The 19,713-nt window shown below is 49.4% G+C and overlaps 1 protein-coding gene across 5 annotated transcripts in view; it reads left to right on the forward strand.

Annotated features, from left to right (window-relative positions):
* The first annotated feature begins 8,485 nt into the window (after window positions 1-8,485).
* Window positions 8,486-19,713, forward strand: part of fat3a (FAT atypical cadherin 3a) — a 128,092-nt gene continuing 116,864 nt past the window's right edge. For all 5 annotated transcript variants that reach the window (XM_048980208.1, XM_048980209.1, XM_048980211.1 and 2 more), the window contains exon 1: window positions 8,486-8,627. The gene's annotated coding sequence lies outside the window, so the exon portion shown is untranslated. The remainder of the gene's footprint in view (window positions 8,628-19,713) is intronic.

A 19,713-nucleotide genomic window follows, 5' to 3' on the forward strand; every position in this document is an offset into this window, starting at 1 on the left:
AGATCCCTGTCGGACCAGGTGGAGTGCTGTCTTTTGTTTGCGTTTTCGTTTTGCTTGCTTCGCCTGGTACGGGGTAGACAAACCCCATGTGTTCTACGTGCGGAATGCCGCCCAGGTATGGAGCAGATGGGACATCTGTGAGGTCTAATGACCAGCAGTCTAACAAGGCCCGAGGAAGCCCAGCTAAGCCCAAGGAGGGCCGGTGTGAGCCCAGGAAACGAGAGCCAAGCGAAGATGCAGATGGTTTCTGCACAATATTCAATTAAGCCGCCCCTCAGCTGCAGCTGTGGGAAAGCACAGTGTTCACGCGTTATCTGTTTGTGCTTTTCTTGACCAGACAATAGAAATGTTTGCTACCCCCCGGAATGAAATCCAGAACCTATATCTATAACAACAGTGGCACATGTGTAATCTACAGGAAAGAATCTGCTTATTAAATGTTAATTTTTAAAAAATCAAGCCTTACTAAACCCATCAGTCCGTCGGCAGCGTTTCCCAGCTGTTATTGTCCTTGGCGGGTTACCGTTACGATTTACATCGCGGTGTTTCATAATGGCCTCAATCTACTCCATCGCTCTCGCTAATCAGACCGTAAAGTAAATTGTTTAAATCCAGCAGAATTGTTTAATTTAGCTGAAGAAATACTACTTCACGTCGAAAAACGGTTGTTTTCGTTCACACTCCCGAGGGCTGCGGCGACCTGCCTCTAATGGGAGTTCAAATGAGTGACTCCGTTCCTGGTAAATAAAGGCTTCTGACGTATATATATATATTTATGGCATGTATATGTATAGGACAGCTGGGAGGAGTGTTCTCTGGTAGCCGATTTGTTAGACCGAGCGTTTCGAGTGTGAGCTCTGCCTTGCACATTGGCGCCGAGGTTGTAATCACCTCACGATCTGGTGAGGGACGTGCTTCGTATGGCTGTCGTGCTGCAGTTTCGCTTTACATATCTGCCGGGAGCAGAAGCGACTGGCTTCGCTATGAGAATGGGACCCGTTTGAAGGCAGGTATTAAAAGCGGCGGAAAATGTCTTTATCAGCTCAGGCGGCTCACAAAGGCGGCCCGGAATGTCCCTAAATTAACTCATTTTGGATGGGAAGGGGAGGGGGGGGGCGATTTCTGTGTCTCTGGATTAAAAGGGTGTTTTAATTAAGTGACAGCACTGTAAATGGAGCCTCATGCTTTGTGACAGGAAGTGAAAGCGGGAGACGCGTTGGTAAATAAAACCCCGACAGACACGGAGCGCGGAAGTAGGTCACTCCCTGTTCCGTTAGTGAGGACACCACCAGCCTTCCCAGGCACGCACAGTCAAAATCCCCATGGCAGGGGTCTGAGCCTCATCTCCAAGACGGTTCGTGGATACGAACTGAGAGGTGGGCCCTAGGAGAGATTGCTGGTTTGACATGCCAATAGGAAAACAGGGGCTGGCGTGAGGGAAGTTGGCAGAAACTTCAATCAAGGGAGAGCTGAAGAGGTCGGCGTTCATCGTGGGATGTTGCATGTTCTTCTGAATCCTGTTTTACAGGATCCTCCCACCCGTCACGGTCCTCTTCCCTCCGTCCGGCTGCGTGATCAATAGCTAAGCGTGTTAAAGGTAAAGCCAGGCCCTGCCGCTCCGCCCAGGGATCCAGAAGCTTGTTTAGCCAGAGCTGCCGCACGCCGCTCACCACATCATTTCAGGAAGCAGTGTGAGATGCTGCTGGCTGGTGCAGAATTTTCAGGGGGTGTCTATTTATTTCCATTTCACCTCCCTCTGCGGGCTGCCCCGGCCGGATCCGTGGCAGATATGAAGGATATATCTCTAGCAAATAGAGGACGTGTGACCTCGCCTTGTGCTTCCATCCCAAATCCCAGGGGTGTCGGGCCGCGCTGGTGAGCTGAGAGGATATGAAGGGGGCCACAAACTCTGGATGCCTCTGAAGTGGTCGTTTACTTTACGGGCCGCTGGTCGTTTATCTCACTCGTGCTCTCTCTTAGCGTCGGTCTCTCTCGGTGTCGGTCTCTCTCAGGGCTGTTTTGTCTTGCCCCGCCTTCCCGTCTCCCAGCATCTCTGTTTATTTACCTCTGACTGACACCGTCTTTGTCTTCCTCCAACACACTCTCTCCCGGAGCAAAAACAGACGTTCTTTTGCAGCAGGAGGTGGGGGGGGATTACATGGGGTGAGTAAATGAAATGGCAGATCTGCGTAAACCGCCACTGGCTTTGGCGTCCACGGCGGGGGGTCGGGCGCGGATGCTCGATCTTGCGGGGGGCAAAGGTGTGGGTGTTTTTTCAGGCGATTTTAATGGGCCTCCCTGGAGTCTGATGTAATCTGGCCTTGAGCTAAGGGTGTCCATAGCAGCATAGAGATAGGGGGCCGGGGGGGGCCGTGGGAGGTAAGGTACCACTTTCTTGCTCTCTCTTCCGAAAGAAGCTGCAGAAAGGTTGTCCCAGGCAAAGTCCTCGCTATGGCAACAGGGAAGCAAGAGGCAGGTTTGGGAACACTTTGGGGGGGGGGGGGGGGGGGGGGGCTTGCACAAAAGAGGCCAAAGATAGACGTGGGTAAGGGGGGCAGGCAACTGAGAAAGGCAACAACACAGCAGCCTTTATTGTGAAACCTGGGGGGCTGTGTGGGCGGGGCCGTTCTGGCCAGCCATGCCCCCCCCCCCGGTACCTGGCTGCTGGCCCTCCTCATGTGCTCTGCCCTGGACCTGGTCCTGGGAGTGTACTGTTCAGCAGGGGAGACCCTGAAGCCTTGGGGGAGAAATTCCCCACTCCCCCTTCGGCCACTTAGGGTCCTGAGGTCATCGTCAGAAGGAGACCCTGAGAAGTTACCGCCCGCTGGATTTATGTACATTTCTCATGTCAGGCCTAAACAGGAAGCCCACCCACCCTGCCGAATATTCCCCAGTAAACCCCATATGCTCCATATGCGGATTCCAGAAAGTTCCGCCAGCATGTGATGCACCTGAGAACCGCGCCAGACACAGACAGAAATCGCGCTTGTGAAACTGCTTCAACGCCATCGGTGATTACGGTCACGCCGATTCTGACGGAGGACAAACCACGCCCCCACACCTCCTCCCTTCCCCCCGTCCCACAAGGTTTGGCGTATCCTTCACATGAGATACATCTACCTTCCCCCTCCACATCCCTGGTCTCTCCCTCTCCCGCTCTCCTTCTCTCCCTCTCTCTCCTCATGCAGGGACATCTATCTGCATGCAGGACAGCATCTCACTGAATCCCAGGAAGGTCCAGAAAGAGGAGCAGTACTGTATGTTTAGGGTAGATGGTTGCGAGCCAGTAAATACGAGGACTATCAGCTAAGCGCAGCCATGATGCTACATATAGTTAAATATAATATATATACATAATCCCCATATAGCCTTATATACAACAAACCCCCAGTGCTATTTACTATCTTCACTAAAATAGATCATTTTTGGATGAGTGGGCAATGTTTTCATTATTTTCGGTTGTTTTTCAGAAAAGGTCTCATTCTCGCTTTGAAGACAAGCGGTAATGAAGATAAACCGTGCACCCCCGCTGGACAATGAGGAGCCAGCGGATGGGGGGGGGGGGGGGGAGCTGACCCACCAGCCCTCTGAAAATGCCAATCCGAAAGTGCGACGCGGACGAAAACGATGAAGAATATGAGGCAATTTAGCAAATTGGCCATTTTGCGATTGGTGGAGGGCGCTGGGGCCGGGGGGGGGGGGGTGGGGGCTTGCGGGGAGCACTGGAGTGGACATTATCGGCCGTCTGAGCATCCCGGGTCCTTTGTGCGGCCACGACACAACCCACGGTACGCGTGAGAGAGCAGGGCCGCGCCGAGGGCAGCCAGCAGCAGTTTTGTGTTTCGACACAAAGAGAACGAGGCGAACAGAAGGTCAGAGACAGCGGCGGGTCGGAGAGAGCGGGAGCGACACAAGCCCACCCCCCCCCCCCCCCGGCTTACGGGGGAACACGGGCTGCTGAGATTAACAAGGCGGCACCTTAATGACGAGGCGACGACAGCAGCCCGGTGATTAATGACAAATTAATCACTGTGGAGGAATTCCACGTGTTATCCTGAGGAGGCGGGATGAGGAAGGCCACACGTTACCTCGCCTCCCTCGCCTCCCTCGCCTCCCTCGCCTCCCCTGTCCTCGGTGGGACACAGAGACCCTTTACAGATGTCTGTCATTTGTAGGGTAAAGCATCATATTTTGCATACTCGAAACATCAGCTGAAGGCAGGCGAGCTCATAGATCTTTGGGGTGCCGTTTGAGTCTGTGATGGAATACCGTGATCCCACTTGTGAGCAAAGATCGTTGCAGGAATCTCAGTAAGTAATCAAGAAGCGGCGCAAAGAGAGACACATAATATGAACGATTCGTCACTTTCATGGCCGACGGCTCTTCGTAGGTGTTCAGCGCTTTTCCATGAAAAATCAAACAAGCTCACGGTTTTCTGAAGCTGAATGCGACAAGCAAGTCTGACCATGCAGAAACCTGTATGAACATCAGCTCAGAGCTGATGATCAAGTAGGTCATGTCGTCACACTGGGCCGCAGTGTTGGCGATGATGCAGCACCCTGCCTTTTTGGAGATGGGGGAGGGGGGCATTATGGAAAAGTGAGCGAATGCCCACAACGCAACATGACTAGAAGAGAAAACTAAAGATCGTTTCATCGAGATGAGCCACTGCAGTCAGGAGCGGGCTGTCATGTACAATGTCCGTTTGAAAACAACGGATGAGCATCTCGAGTTATTCGGATGCTGATTGAGTCCAGTGAGCTGGGGACCGCAGTAATAACCTGCCGGTACATCAGTGGCTACCTCTCCCCACACCAGCACATCATCGCCATGTCGCGCCCAAAAACTCAAGGACAAATGTGGTCAGTTCATTCCGTATCCCAAATATCATTAATTTGTAATCAAATTCACCCACAACCTGCAGGGGGAAAAAATCACACTGATTTGCTGATGTGTTTGTTATGGAGGTGCATCACGCTTTTCAAACGACATTGTGTACATGCTTGTGTGTGCTGTGCCTGTGCAGTGCACAACTATGAAATAAACAGAGATGAAAAGTCAAATTAAGGGAAACTGTAGATTACCACGTTTGGGGCCATACAGGAAATAAACCTGAAATATTCATCAAAATTCATGTAAATATTAAATCCCACTGGGTGACAAAGGTGTGTCTAACTGGATGAGGAATTATTGGAAATAGACATTGTGGAATCCATTAAAATAATCATTTAGCCTGAGAATTCACCACTTTATTATAAATTTGATACCAGACTTTTGCTGTGATTTAATTGGGGGGGCAAGTCTAACTGACTTATTATCCGTTGTGCTGGAAATTGAGATCCATTTCCTCTCACTCATGAAAACATCCCCGACTGTCTCCCCCATGACACCCCCGGATCTCGACGCCCAGTCCCCCATATCCCAACAGCCCACCCCTCACCCCCACACACCACATTGTCCCTGAATCCCAATACCTTGCCCTTCCACAACATCGCCCCACCCCTGGATCCAGACGTCTCGCCCCCCCAGCCCGAAAGTAGTTCTAGTTCTGTGTGTGTCGGCCCTTATGCTAAAAGGATAGAAAAGTACTGCTTTATTAATCCCCATGGGGAAATTCTCTCTTCGCCTCCCCCATCTTACTCTCAAGACACAAACATGTGAGAGCAAGCCTGGGGGTGGCAACACAGGGTCAGCCAGTGTGCAGCGCCCCTGCCGCTGGGAGTTAGGGGTGAGGGGGTCGCACATACATTTTTTTGAGCGACCACACACTATAGCCTGGCCTCAATGAAAAACAACGCATAAGTAATTAAAAAATCCAACACTTTACTAAATTATTAAGAACAAGCAATATATCCAGTTATCTGAAGGCCTGGTACAGTTTTGTTCCCCAAAATAAAAACAGCGTTCATGTACCCCTCAATGGTACAAAAATATCCTTCAGCGTCCATTTCTGTATCTTAAATGGTATATTTACCTACAGCCAGGGTACAATTTCTGGACCTTTGAGGGTACAGTAATTGTACCCTCAAAGGTATAAATTGGTAATTTTTTTCTGACAGTGTGCCTTTGAAAAAAGGGTTTAAAATGCTTTTAGTGGATTTAGCCTCCACTATATATCACACTTAAAATAGCATCTATTCCTCATTATATTAAATGCTTCCAAACTACAGGTTATGTAGAATATTTTGTTTCAATAGCTTGATAGTTTATGAACACACAAACCAGTATAACCTTCATACGAAGCCGCACTTCGAGAGGGCAGCATAATCATCCCACTTTTAGAAATTGATTGACTTTGAATGTTTCGTTCCAACAGCGCCTAGTAAAAACACACGGCGCGTGCTCCGTATCAAAGGGGATGCAACTCAAATTAAAGCAGTCAATGCTTGCAGTGCATAGGCTACCAGTAGTGGAAAGGGAGAGAGATGAGACACATTTAATCTCGGCGCATAGTCAAGTGATACAGATTAACTATCAATACAACAACAATAACATCAATAATAATAATAATAATAATAATAATAATAATAATAATAATAATAATAATAATAAACTTCCAAAAAAAACTGAGAGAGCATTTGGCTCCTCAGTCTTTGTGCCTCTATTTAAGAGACCATAATCAGGGACCCAAAAGCCACATCACTCTTTCAAGCACTTGATCCAACAACCTTCTGATTACAGGCACAAGGACCTAACCCATAGAGCCACACACCACCATAGTACTATAATCAGACTCGTTCCTGCCTCCTTGCTGGGGTCATGTGCTTCACTTTTCCTATCCCACCTGCAGCAATTCTCCCATTAATAAGCTCCAAACTGCCCCGACACCATTACCAAATGTGATATCTGTGTTAAGGCTACCTGTGGACAGCCAGTCAAAGCTCGTTCCCTGCTGGAGTCCATTGCCAGATGAATTTCAATGCAAAGGACCTCTTAATATAGCTTCAATCCACACCTCATAAAGCAGGTGATCTAAGAAATGTGTTTGGCTTTTAACCAACCTACATTCAGAAGAATAATTTTACATACATTAAAAGTAATAGTTCAGAAGTTTGTAGTCTAGGTGGGGAGGTTAAAAGCTCATCAGTGTGACAGCATAATTTGAGTATTTATTAAGTTTTATATATATATATATATTAGTCTATAAGTATTCAAACTAGTCACACCTTAACTGAGTACTGTGTTTATGCTGTCCGTAGTCAGAGGCGTGACAGAACAGGAAATTTCGTGTCGCACAGTTAGCATAAGTTCGATTCCCCTTTTGGAGACCTTTACCCATTTTTCTACAAATTGCTTTCCACGAAATAAACAGAAATCTGAAAACCGACAAAGGCGATCGTTAGGGCTGCATAAATAACAACAGCATTATTTTAATAACGTTTATCAGGACCCATAAAGCAGAATAAGGTATCGATTGGAAACAGTAAACAGGTGAACACTAAATACGGAAAGATATCAATGAAGGTTTGTCAGAAATATGCTCATAGTAAGATTCTGAAAAACACGTACTTCTCCTTTTTCGATATTTATGAAAACGTCGTTTGGTGTTTATGTACTAACAAGACTTCCTTCGTTCTTTTATTTTTTTATTTCCTAAAATCATAAAAGACAGTATAGCAGTATAATAACCTTTGAAATTTACAACAACCATTCGCTGATGGCTATTTAAACAGCGGCAACGGGGAAAGGGCACAATACGTAACGATTTACATATTCATATTTTACTGCATGCTGAATATATTCATAACTTGCAAATTTCTCAGCATGCCAGCCTCAGCAATTCCTTTAAACCCGTAAATTCCCCAAAATTTGGGCTCGTAACCTCACACATATGCAGATCCATGCGCCGCAAATACATATTTTTATTTTGTGCAATTATGCAAATGTAAGTGTGATCAAATGTATATATATATATATATATATATATATATATATATATATATATATATATATATATATATATATATATCGACAGGAATGTTGTGAATTGTTGCCATGATGTAATACATTTTGCCACGAACTAATAAATTGCAATACACTAATAAATTGCAATCAATACGTTACTGTTGATGAAGGTGATTAACTGTTGCCGATGGTTTTTAGTTTTTCAGTCAATTCTGACATATTTAAGGCTGTTAATCAACCGCATTTAATTATACATTTGCATTCATTATGAACTTTAATTAGAAACTCGTCGCAGAGGTTGTCCAAAACGTTTTACTTTGAAACGCTATACTCAAGGTACTCCGTTCTGAAAAGCACATGAGCTCTGCATCGCTTTATTTAAGCATGCTTGCGTTTAACTTCCCACGGCGTGCATATTTAACGCAGCACGCTTTTTTTGTAGATGGAGGCGAAACAGACATGCTTTGCATGCGTACAGAGAGCCCCCCGCAGCCCGGGGCGCGCTTTGCCGTGCGTCTGCGCTCCGCTAGGCTGCGCTGTGCGCGTCCCCGCCACCGCGCCACCGACTCTCACTTTCAGCGGCGGATCCCGCAACGTAAGCGACGCTGCTGAGCTGAGCGGACATCTGAGCCCAGCTAGCTGGTGCTGGACGCATCCTCCCTCCGAAGCGAGCCGAGCCCGCGATCTAGGAGCTTTTTGCTGGACCTGTGAGACTGTGGACGGTAGGAGCCTCTGTGTACATACACACACACACCGGGGGAAACGCACGCATCCCTCCGGGGGTCTGCCGTTTGCGGGACATGCGGGGGTACCTGAAAAACTGCTTTAAAATCACAGAGCTGCATGCAGAGAGGTCTGCACGCTGGCGCCTCTTATTTGTATTTAGTTTTAATGCTGTGTAGGGGTCTCTCCCGGCTGCGTGCAGCGGCTGGGACCTACTGATTAACTATTCCGCCGTTGCTCTGCGGAGCTCCGGCACCGTTTATAACGATTTAACTCAGCAGAAAGAGAAGGTTACCAGTGACCAGTCCAGTTTCTGTGCATTATATAGTTTGCGGAAAATAATACAATGTATTTTTTCAGTCTTTTCCCATTTGAATGGAGGTATCGGTATAGTTTGCGCAGGGCATTCATTGCAATCATGGGTATCCCATGCAAGCGGGCTGTGCATCTCCTCTCCGGAGTGTTGCGGATTCACCGGATCATTAAAGGGTTTAACTTTGCATTACTGGGGGGAATCTGGAAGCTCTGGGTCGCCGACTCGCCTTCCCGCGGTGGTCTCACCGCAACTTCGCCCCGGTCACTAATTCGCCTAGCCGAGGCGCTGGATGGAAGACGCAGAAATGCGGCGGACTGTCAACTTTATCTCATATACCGATATTTCCTGTTACTAAGTTAATTATTCAACAGTTTTAAGGATTCAGATCGTTGTCAAATACTTTCCAGGTACGCCTGATATTTTGAGATTGACGCCGATTATTATTATTATTATTATTATTATTATTATTATTATTATTATTATTATTATTTCATTGTGGTTCCCGGACCTGAAAACAGTGCTGGATACGGAATGGCACTCGGACTGCTTGCCGGCTCTAGTGTCTGAGACCTGCGCTCCATGCGCGCTCCTGCCCCGCACCGGGGCACTTCGACTGGCCCCCGGATTTGGTGCCTGCGGGACATTGTAAATGCATTTATTTCACGATGTAAAAAAAGGGTTTTTCCATATGACAAAAAACGTCTATAAACATCTATAAACTCCAAAAGCACGAAGCAAACCGGATTACCTGAAACTTATGCAGGAAATAATGAAATGCGCCAGTAATGTGTAAGGTTTTTGTTACGGGCTTGTTCAAACGATCCGCTTTTCAAATGGTTTTTGAATTTTCTATGGCTCCAGGAATGAATAGGCGACCTAATGCCAGGCGTTTATTGCGAGCGTTTCGTTCCTTCTTTTGGCATATTCTTATATTAATACTGTGTTACATAATATGCACATTCAGATATATAAATATTGAGTTATAAATGCAGACATTGTTTGCGGTCGTCGCGGTATTAATGACTCTTATCCCCACTCGATCCCTTCGTAAAGTCCGCTTGCCAAGCAGCTCCGCTGAGCATCGTTATGTCGCTGATATTTGAGTAAACCCGCACCCCCTCCACCTGTTTCCTGTGTATCGCTCTATTCACACGCTGTGTCCCTCTGCCCCCCCGCTGCTGTTGCGGACCCTCCTATTGATTACCAGACATGGGTTCCCAGACCCCCCCTCGCTGACAGATTGCCCACCTCTCCCCGGTCACCCGTACGCTGTCAGGCCGCCTGTGCCAGATGTCATCGCATTATCTGTTTGGCATGCTCTCCTTGCCTGCCTGCCTGCCTGTGTGTGTGTGTGTGTGTGTGTGTGTGTGTGTGTGTGTGTGTGTGTGTCCAGCAGCCTCACACCTCGCTGGAATGTGGCCCGATGCCATCACGGTGTAACAGCGCGTCTCTGTCTCTAGGGGGCCAGGGGGAGGGCGTCTGTGATGCAGCTCAAACAGGGGGCCCTTCCAGAGGGCCTAGCGGAGTGTAGGCGGGGGGCGGGTGGTGGAGTGGTACTGGCAGGGAACCAGCCTGCTGTGTATTGATGTGTGTGTGTGTGTGTGCGCGCGCGTCCGTGTGTCCGTCAAAGACTCCACGGGGTTGTACAAAACTAATCACAGTCCAGGCATAGCTGCTAAGGTGAGTTTTTATCACACTTAAGTTACTCCCTCCCCCCCCTTGAAAAATATTCACCTGATCTCACAAAGCTTAAACGGAACGTGGCTCCGCAAAGCATCCCCGTTGTCCTGTAGCGAGCGGCAGCCTCGGGGAGTATCGCCAGACTCGGCGGGTATCGCCAAACTCCGTGAAATGAATCCCTGCATGTCCCACGAGACGCGCGGCTGCAGCCTCCTCTATGACGCTGTGGCTACACGTTTGATTTTCTTATTACCAGGTTGTTAGGTTTATGGATTTCCAGAGCCACCCGACGCTCTGCTTGATGTCAGTGTGTGGCAGTATTGAGGCTTTATACGTTTTTTTTTAAAGATGAGTTAGATTCAGCTATGTGTATTTGCATATGTGTATTGATCAGAAAGCTGGCGTGCGCCGAGATCCCTGTTAGCGGGATTTACAGCCATGGCGAGTTTTTTTTCCCCGTCGAGCTAATTGACGATTAGACATAGAGGCACTGTACCTTAAAATCTCAGAGGACGGGTTCGCTTAAGTAATGACTCCTATCCTGTATTAATGGGGGCACAATTATTCCAGAGTAATGACTTTACGTCAGCAGATGTAATTAAATGGCACAGTTTTAAGTGATCTTTCGCGACGCTTATCCTCGAATTTGGTTTATTTATGAGGGAGGTGTTGCTAATTGTCTGCGCAGGTATGAGGCAGTTTAGTTAAAGCGGTTTAATTTGGTGACCTTCGTGAATGGCGTTGGATTCCCCAGGGCATGTGTGGGGGTGGGTGTGTTGGGGTCGGATGCGGATTGTTTGCTGCTGGGGTGGGCGGGTGCAGTATAGGATGCCATGTAGAGCATTAGCGGTGTTGTAAGTTGATATTGTAAAGGACATATGTCTGATTAGCTGTGACTTTGTAGCAGAAAACCCTCGAATCATTACCACTTAGGCTATGTGCCATACACACAACCTTGGCATGGTGTGTGGCTCTTTGGATTAGGATTCTGTGCCAGTGATTGGAAGGTTGCTGGTTCACATCCCATGGTTGGCAGAGTAATCCTATCACTGCTGGGCTCTTGAGCAAGGCCTTTAAGCCCAACTGCTCCTGGTCCAACCTTGCCTCCTCAGATATATATTACTGTAGATTGAAATACCAGCCAAATAAATAAATATCAATTTTTTTAAAGATTTAGTTACGTGCAGGACATTTGGGTCGGAACTGATATTTACATAAAAGTGGATGGAACAGGCTGTGGATAAGGTTTCAGAAACAGAGCTGTGTGTGTGTGTGTGTGTGTGTGTGTGTGTGTGACCTCTCTGACAGCCAGCATGCTCCTCTTGTGTAACATGGAGGGTGAGAATCTCTTGAGCCAGCAGAAATGAGTTACCTCGGTAAGCACTTGTACCCCCAGGTCACAGGGTCACAGGCTTGTCTGTCGCCTGATTGGCCCAGGTCCTTCTGTCTCCCCCCCCCTCACAATCTCGCCATGATGGCCATACATGGGCTGCGAGTAAGTTTGATATGCTTCTGATTGGCTATCGGCTGGCTTCTCCCTCATTGTCTCGCTCTTTATCCTGCTCCACACTGATCTTTCATTTTTGCATTTGACAGAGCAACAGTTTGTCATTGAAAAGTTAAATACACCATGCATGTAAACGGAGTACATTGTGCTTTCCTCTGGGTCTTTAAAACTGTCCCAGCTTCTACATACCTAATAATCAAAATTTGACAGGTCATGATTTTTCAGAGCGATTTTTCTGTTACGGATTGTGCGTCGTGATGTCCTCATTGAGTGGGACTTAAAGCACACCACACATGAACGTACTGCTGTAACCGATTTCATGAGCTCCGATATGAAATCGGCCTTTAGGTGGTACAGCAGGCAGCAGCACATCTTTAAACACGCAGCCTCTTAGATTGTCCTGAGCCCATAGAGGTAACCCACCGGCCCCCCCTCGCTTGGCAGTATGATGATGAACCGTTTTGTAAAGCTGGACTGACTCTTGCCCTTTCGTGTATCGCTAAAGTGGACTGAATCTTCTCACAGCCAGTCGATGGTGGAGCTCCGACCCTTGGCTGGAGAACCAGGGATTAATGTGTTTTTTTTTTTTTTTTGAGGGGGGGGGGTTGATGTTGCTGTTTAGCACTAAGGGACCGTGTGTCTGGGGGCCAGCAAAACAGTCTGTTGAAAATCTGACATTGAGTCAATAGCTCGTTAGCACTGGATTTGAATAGCTTGCGAGCAGGATGTGATTTGGCAATAAAGACTAATGAGATGGCGTCCAGAAGGAGTGGTCTGTTCCCCAGCCAGCCTATCATCTCCAGGTAATTATTTAGTAATTAATGAAACAGGTGTGCTGTGGTAGTAAGAGTGTAGCTGGTGCAGCTTTGTTTAAACATTCCTGAAGGCATCTTTCGTGGTTCCTCAGTCCTGCTTTCCTCCCTAGCTCAGGCCCTAGGGCAGGGCTATTCAAATCACGGTCCTCGAGGGCCGAGCGCTGCTGATTTTCCAGCCTTCCTTTACCTGCAAGCCAGGTGTGAAGCCTCTGGCCAATCAGAATCAGTAAGTATTGAACTAACTGCCTGGGAGAACTGCAAACAAGGCCTGGATTTGAAATCGAGGGCCTGATTTGAAGAGCCCTCCCCTAGGGGCACGTTACGGTTATACCTTATTCTAACCTGCAGGGGGCGCCCTGCTAGATCCTGCAGGTTTGGGCAGCTGCCGGATCGGCCAATAGGAGCTGCAGAAGCTGACCAGACAGACTGGCTGGGGTGCTCCTGTGGCACCTGGGTCTCCTGTGTCTGTCCCAGCAGAAGCCGGTTCTGGTCTGGTGCTGGATCATCAGCGGGTCGGCTGCAAGTTCAATCAAGTCGTCTCCTCCCCAGAGGACTATAATCTTACTGGCATGCAGAAGAAAAAGCTTTTGGAATAAAATAAGCCATTTTTCCTTCCTTTTTGAGATATATGGCCTGCCAGCGTGCTTTTTAATGCTATACCTGCTGGTAATAGTCACGCAGAGCAGCGGCGACCCACTCAGAGCAAAGATGGATATAACGCTGTCCGCCGGCCCCCGTCACATTGGGAATGCGAGGGGCCGCTCCCCCCTCCTCCCGCACGCCGTTACTCACCCAGCACGTTACTCACCCAGCACGTTACTCGTTTGTCCGCACCTGCGAGTAACAGGGACGTAAGCGGTTAAGGGTCCTTTGTTTTGCTTGGTAACGACGTTTGGAGACCAGGCAGCGTTTGATAGATGAGACGGGAGGGGTTTCCACAATCGCATCCATTACGGCTGAGAATGAAAGTGGGGGGGAGGGAAAGAAGAGGAAAGCCGACAATCGGCACCATGAATCAGAGGCCGGTGAGTGCGATGGGCCCCAGTGTCCTCTGGGTAGGTCGCGCTCTGGGGACGGCCGTGCTCGTACATCATCCCGTTTATTAGCAGGAACAAATCAGAGGCCGGTTTTCCTGACTGCGAGTCAGGTTACGCCCCCCCCCCCAGCTCGTGACGCCCCCTCCAACCCCTGCCACCACTCGTTTCAGCCCCGTAGCCAGGGCAGAGATCGGTGATTGGGGTCCTGCTTTCATTGGATGGGGGGGGTGGGGTGTCACAGAGGGAATTTCTGAGTTTGGAGTGGGAGGGATGTTAACCTGTCCCCGCTGACCTGAAGTGGGTGCTGAGGACTTGCACACTGGACATGGGAATGAGAGAGAGAAGGGGAGGGGAGAGAGAGAGAGAGAGAGATGAAGAGAGAGACCCTCTCGCCCGTGTCCAGCCCCCCCCCACACACACACGGGCACACTGACTGCAGTGTGTCTAAGCTCTGGTTGGCATAGCACTGCCTAAACATTCCTAGATGATAAGTACCAGGCTGAGTCAACATTTGCAGGCCACGCTGACCAGGGCAGCCCGGCAGGCCGGACCGGAGGGGCCACATGGGCGAGAGCAGCGGCCTGTTAGACTGAGCGATTCAGGCAGATATTAGTCTCACCGGAAACTGGCCGCAGAACGTGGGGGGGGCGTAAACACAGAAGCTTCTAGAATCATCCCTGTAACTCATTAGCAGCTCTTTGCCTTCTCTTTATGTTCCTGCCAAAGTGCTCAGTAAACACTTGGAGAACATTTTGCCGTCTGCATGTAGCTTGGCCATGGGCAGACAGATGCAAAAGGAACATAAATAGGTATACTGTAGGGGGGGGGGACAGCGGGGAGTAGGGTGGGTCAGATTGAGCGGGGGGGTGGATCTACAGGCTCATCACTGCCTTTCAGGCAGCCGTCCGGTGGTTAGCTAGGTGAAGAGTGTCGGATCATAAAGTTTGGAGGCTGTGTGTTGATCAGAGATGAGCTGTCTGTCTGTCTGTCTGCCTGTTTTTCTGTCCTTCTGCCCTCCTGTCTGTCTTCCTGCCTGTCTACCTGTCTGTTCATCTGTCTGACTGTCTATCTGCCTATCTGTCTTTTTTTCTCCCAGCCTGTCTGCCTGTCTGTCTGTTCATTTGTCTGTCTGTCTCTCTGATTGCTTGTCTTTCTGTCTGTCTGTCAGCCTGCCTGTCTGCCTGCCTTCAGTCACCTGTAACATGTGTCGTTGGTGCACTGGGGAGGAGCGTGGGAGTGTGACAGAGATGCTCAGGGGATCATGGCGGAGTTCATGGCATCCTCTTTAGGGCTGGTGTTATTTTCCCAAGCAGGGTGTTAATGTGAGTAATTACCTCTCGTTTGAAACTCGATATCTCGGCGGCGGCGGCTCTGGCTCTCACTCTCTGTGTGAATATTAATGCTGTCCGTGGGTATTACGGTACTGTATTGACCGCCGCTGCGAGACTCGGTTACGGTTGATCTGTACGGTTGCCATGACACCAGAGTGTGCAGGGTGGGGGTGGCACCACATAGTTGCGTACCAATCTGAATGAGTTGGGGGGGGGGGTCACACGGGTTTAATGACTCCCCAGCAGAGAGAGGTGAGTCTGAGCGTGGGGCATCGCCCCCCCCCCCCCCATGCCCATTACCCTCCTCGACCCTGGACAGCCCGCCCCCCCAGTAATTCGATCTCCTTTGGCGTGTTTCTCAGGAAAGCATGTCGGGCCTTCGGATCCGCTCTGGGAGAAGTGGGCCGGTCCGACTGCTTCACCGGGCCCTGCGTTAATCAGGCCTAGTGTATAACCTAGCAGTCACATTTCCAGATGGAATCTGAGGTGGGGGCAACCATACACACCCCCTCCCCCACAGAGAAACCATAAATCGAGCAACACGATTATTCACATTGATGTGTGGAGAGGTATGTCTGTTAAACACAGTTAGTTTCTGAACAGGCAGAACCTGGCTGAAGGTGCTTCCGTGCTGGAGATGCTAATGGGGATTCGTGTTAGTGTGCTGAGGCCTCTATGGGATACATGGGATTCCACTGTGGGATCAGGGGTGAAGGCGTCTCCTTTGACCGTCGTGCTGCCTGTCATTGACATTCTGTTCCCCCCCCCCCCCCCCCCCATCACTGTTGTCCTTTCCGTCAGATCATTGATAATGCCTGGGGGGCAGGGGTGACCCTGCCTTATGGAGGATGGCACAGGCTTATTGGATCAGGTAGCCTTATTCAGGTAGCACACACGTTGCTGGCAGATAGCGCTGGGGAGTAGCCAGTGTGGTTCGGTTCTGCTTACTGGGAGCGAGCCCCACAGAAATGCCACACGCATCACCCGGACCCTGCCGGTCCATGCTGTTCCCTTTGCTGTTCCCCAGATCAGGCACAATGTGTAGGGTTTGCATGGCATCATAGGAATGCAGAAACGCAGAGAGGACGAGAGGTTTTGTGGGGGAGAGGAGAGAATGCGAGGAGACAGAGAGGAGGAGAGGACAAGGAGGAGAGGGTGTGAAGAGGAGGGAGCAGGTGGTCACCATGTTTCTCTGGCCTTGTGATGGTTAAAAACTGTAAAAAAAAAACAAGAGGTCAGCTTGGTGGCCCCTGGAAGGCACCGGCATCCAGTCCTTAAATGTGCTCTCTGTGAAATCTGCGGATTGTCGCAGGGCTTTCTGAGCTCGTACACGCTGTTGGCAGGAAGAGCTGCAGGCTTCCATTTTTCTGTAAACCTTCATTAACACCCCCCCCAACACACACACACACACACTGTTACCTGCGATGATGTCGCCCTCCGCCTGGCATCCAACAAGTACATAACACCTCTCTTCCCCCCCTTGAAAAACGAAGCGATAAGTTGACAGGCTGCACTCTCCAGTGGAGCTGGGCTGTGTAGTTAGGTTCTCATGTACTGGTATGGGATGGACCGGCATCTCTGGGTCGGAGACTTCAGTGACGGTGCCTTAAATCTGCCCGCATTTTAGCCCCCTTCCCCCCTGGGTGACGCTTCGTCTGTCAGGGAGGCTTGACGCGGAATGACCTCTGTATTTGTGTCACGTACGCCCAAGCTCCCATCCCCCGAGGTGTAGGCATGGCGCCGTAGCAACTGAACAACACTCCCAACAAAAAACAAACAGGCCGCCTCAATGGCTGATTTTAGAGGCCGATTTGCCTTCTGCTTTAATGGTTTTTGGTTTTTTTTTAACGTGTGATGAGGTTGACAGACAGATATGATGCTGTATGGTCGTGTGCACTGTACGGCGAGCAGGGAGAACCCAGTTTGTTTACAGTGTCTCCCTGAGATAGGGTGTGGGGGATTAAGTAGAGATCACCCCCTGGAGTGAGGGGGTGGTACTGCGATCAAACTGCATTAGCGGTCTCGCTGCATCATCTCGGACATTTTCAGTACTTTTGGACCAGACGGTGCAGGGGGGAATCTAGTTTTAAAAGTTGAAAGACATTCCAGATGCTTCTGTGGGGAATTCAGACAGACATTACTCCTAATGAGGTTTGCACTTTAGTCACTGGGGGGTACAGTACATAGACGATCAGCGTCCCGGCCGGTTAATGCATCAGGACATTATGTGACTGCTGTTTAGTGGAGGAGGGGGGTTTGGAGAGCTGACGGATGGTGGTGAGTGCAGTGGAGCCCCCAAGGAGTGTGTATGGTTGGAGTTGTGAGGATGCCGATTGCGCGACCGGCTCCAGGCTCGCTGGCCTTTCCTGAACCCGCACACGTCCAGACCTGGTGCTTATTGAACTTGTGGTGTTGGGGTCCAGCCCAGCTGGCCGCTGTGGTCTGGGTAGGCAGAGGGTTCATAATCTGAGATCAGTTCTCTGGCTGTTTAAAGGTAAGCAGAGTAAAAGAATGCTGTGACACAGTGCAGACGGCATTAACTGTGTGTGAGGAAAAGCTGGGGTTAAGCTCTGTGTTTCGTTTGTGACTGAAATGTCCAATAATGTTAATCTCAGTCACATCATCTTTAAAAAGGTGACCCCAGGATGAGGGTCATGGGGCTGGATCTTCTCAGCCTTACATTAAGTTGGGTTCCGCTCCCACTGTTTGTCAGGATACTTATCCATTAGCTCATCCCTCTACAACCTCAGGGGTGCCCCACTACCCAGTTCCAGATGGCATTTTTTTTGTATTTTAGCTGATTTTTTTGTCAAAAAAGCCAAAGCAACATACTTCTTTGGAAGAAAGTAGGGGTTAAGGGCCTTTCTCAGCAGGTCAATGATGAATCACTCCACCGACTCTGGGATATGAACTGCCTACATTCTGACCAGAGGCATAGTGTTCCAACCCCCTAAACCTATATACATGTAATATAGGAGGGATCTCGGACTCTACATGCGGCCCTGTCCATGCAGGAAGATTTGGATTCTCGTTCGTCCCCCATAGTGTGGAGGAGAATGATGTTCACATCAGGCGTACATTAAACAAGATTCTTCTCAGTGTTGGCGGAAATCTTAAAAAGCTATTACTCTCTGACCCCATCAACTGAAAGTTTTGAGATGTCCTCAAATGTATTTGTGCACGTTGGAGTGTGATGGCAGTTTCTCATTGGATTGCAACACAGCAGAGCCAATCAGCCGCATGCTCTCAGTGGCTTCTGAAGACTGGGCTGCTGAGCCAATGGGACGAGCCGCCGCGAGTGTTGGCGGAGCTTCATGTAGATCAAAGCATCCGACTGTTACAGATCCCACCATGTTGGTGTGTGCTGCAACTCCTGGGCTTGATATAACAAGAAATATCAGTGCTCTGGTTTTTCATGCACTTTTATTTTTAATGCCAGCCTTTTAAGGGAAGAAAATGTATAAAATTGTTGGCAAAATTCCTTTTAACCTTTTGATTGGAAGGCAGCTTTAGATCACTGCCGCACCATGGCAAAGACGATCAGCCATGTGGGTCAATAGCGGTGCTATGGGGCGGGGGGTTGCCACATACAGATGGCTCCGCTTCTGACCCTGGGATGCGAGGCAGCCCAGTTGTCCCTGGTACCGATCTTTGCATGAAATTACAGAACATGGTGCTGTGCTTTTAGGAAGAATTTGGGCAGTTATCGGACAGCCACGGCCATCGGACAGCCAAGCCCTGTGGCCCTGACATGACAGGCAGCCTTCATCATATTTCAGTTTCGATTTCATTGCCTCAAGTTCATCTGCCCTCATGTAGAGATCACCTGTTGCCGTAGACATGACCCTTTGTACGTCTTTACTAAGCTCTCTCTCTCTCTCTCTCTCTCTCTCTCTTTCTGTTGTTTCCAAACCCCCCCCCCCATTCTCCTCTGCCACACCTGGCCCCTGTCAGTCACCCCTGCCCCCCACCCCCATTTCCGTCGCTTGGGGTAACAGAGCTGGGATTATGTCAGGGGGGTGTCATCTGTCCTTCCCAAATACAGCTGCTGAAGTCATCGTGCCCCTTTGTTTTTACTCCTGCAGAAGTATGAAGGACTTTATATATTTATTTTCTTTTCCTGGAGCGTTAAATCTTGGGATCATTTTGTCCCGACTGTCTAATCCGGCTCTTGAGAAGTTTGAGCCCCTCATGCCCCCCCGTTGACGCCGGCTCCGTTCCTGCAAAGAGGTTGTTTGAATCCCCCTACTCCCACCCCTCCACCTCAGTCCAGGATGTTGGGGCCGGTGGGGTCTTGGTATCGTTGTCGCAGTTGGTGCAGGCAGACGTGTGCCATCCAGGCCCCACCCCTGCCCAGGGCACACTGACCCAGGAGACATGTTTGAAAGGGAGTCAATGC

Source organism: Brienomyrus brachyistius, chromosome 17 (genome assembly GCF_023856365.1).
Source record: "Brienomyrus brachyistius isolate T26 chromosome 17, BBRACH_0.4, whole genome shotgun sequence".
In the NCBI taxonomy this organism is placed as follows: Eukaryota; Metazoa; Chordata; class Actinopteri; order Osteoglossiformes; family Mormyridae; genus Brienomyrus; species Brienomyrus brachyistius.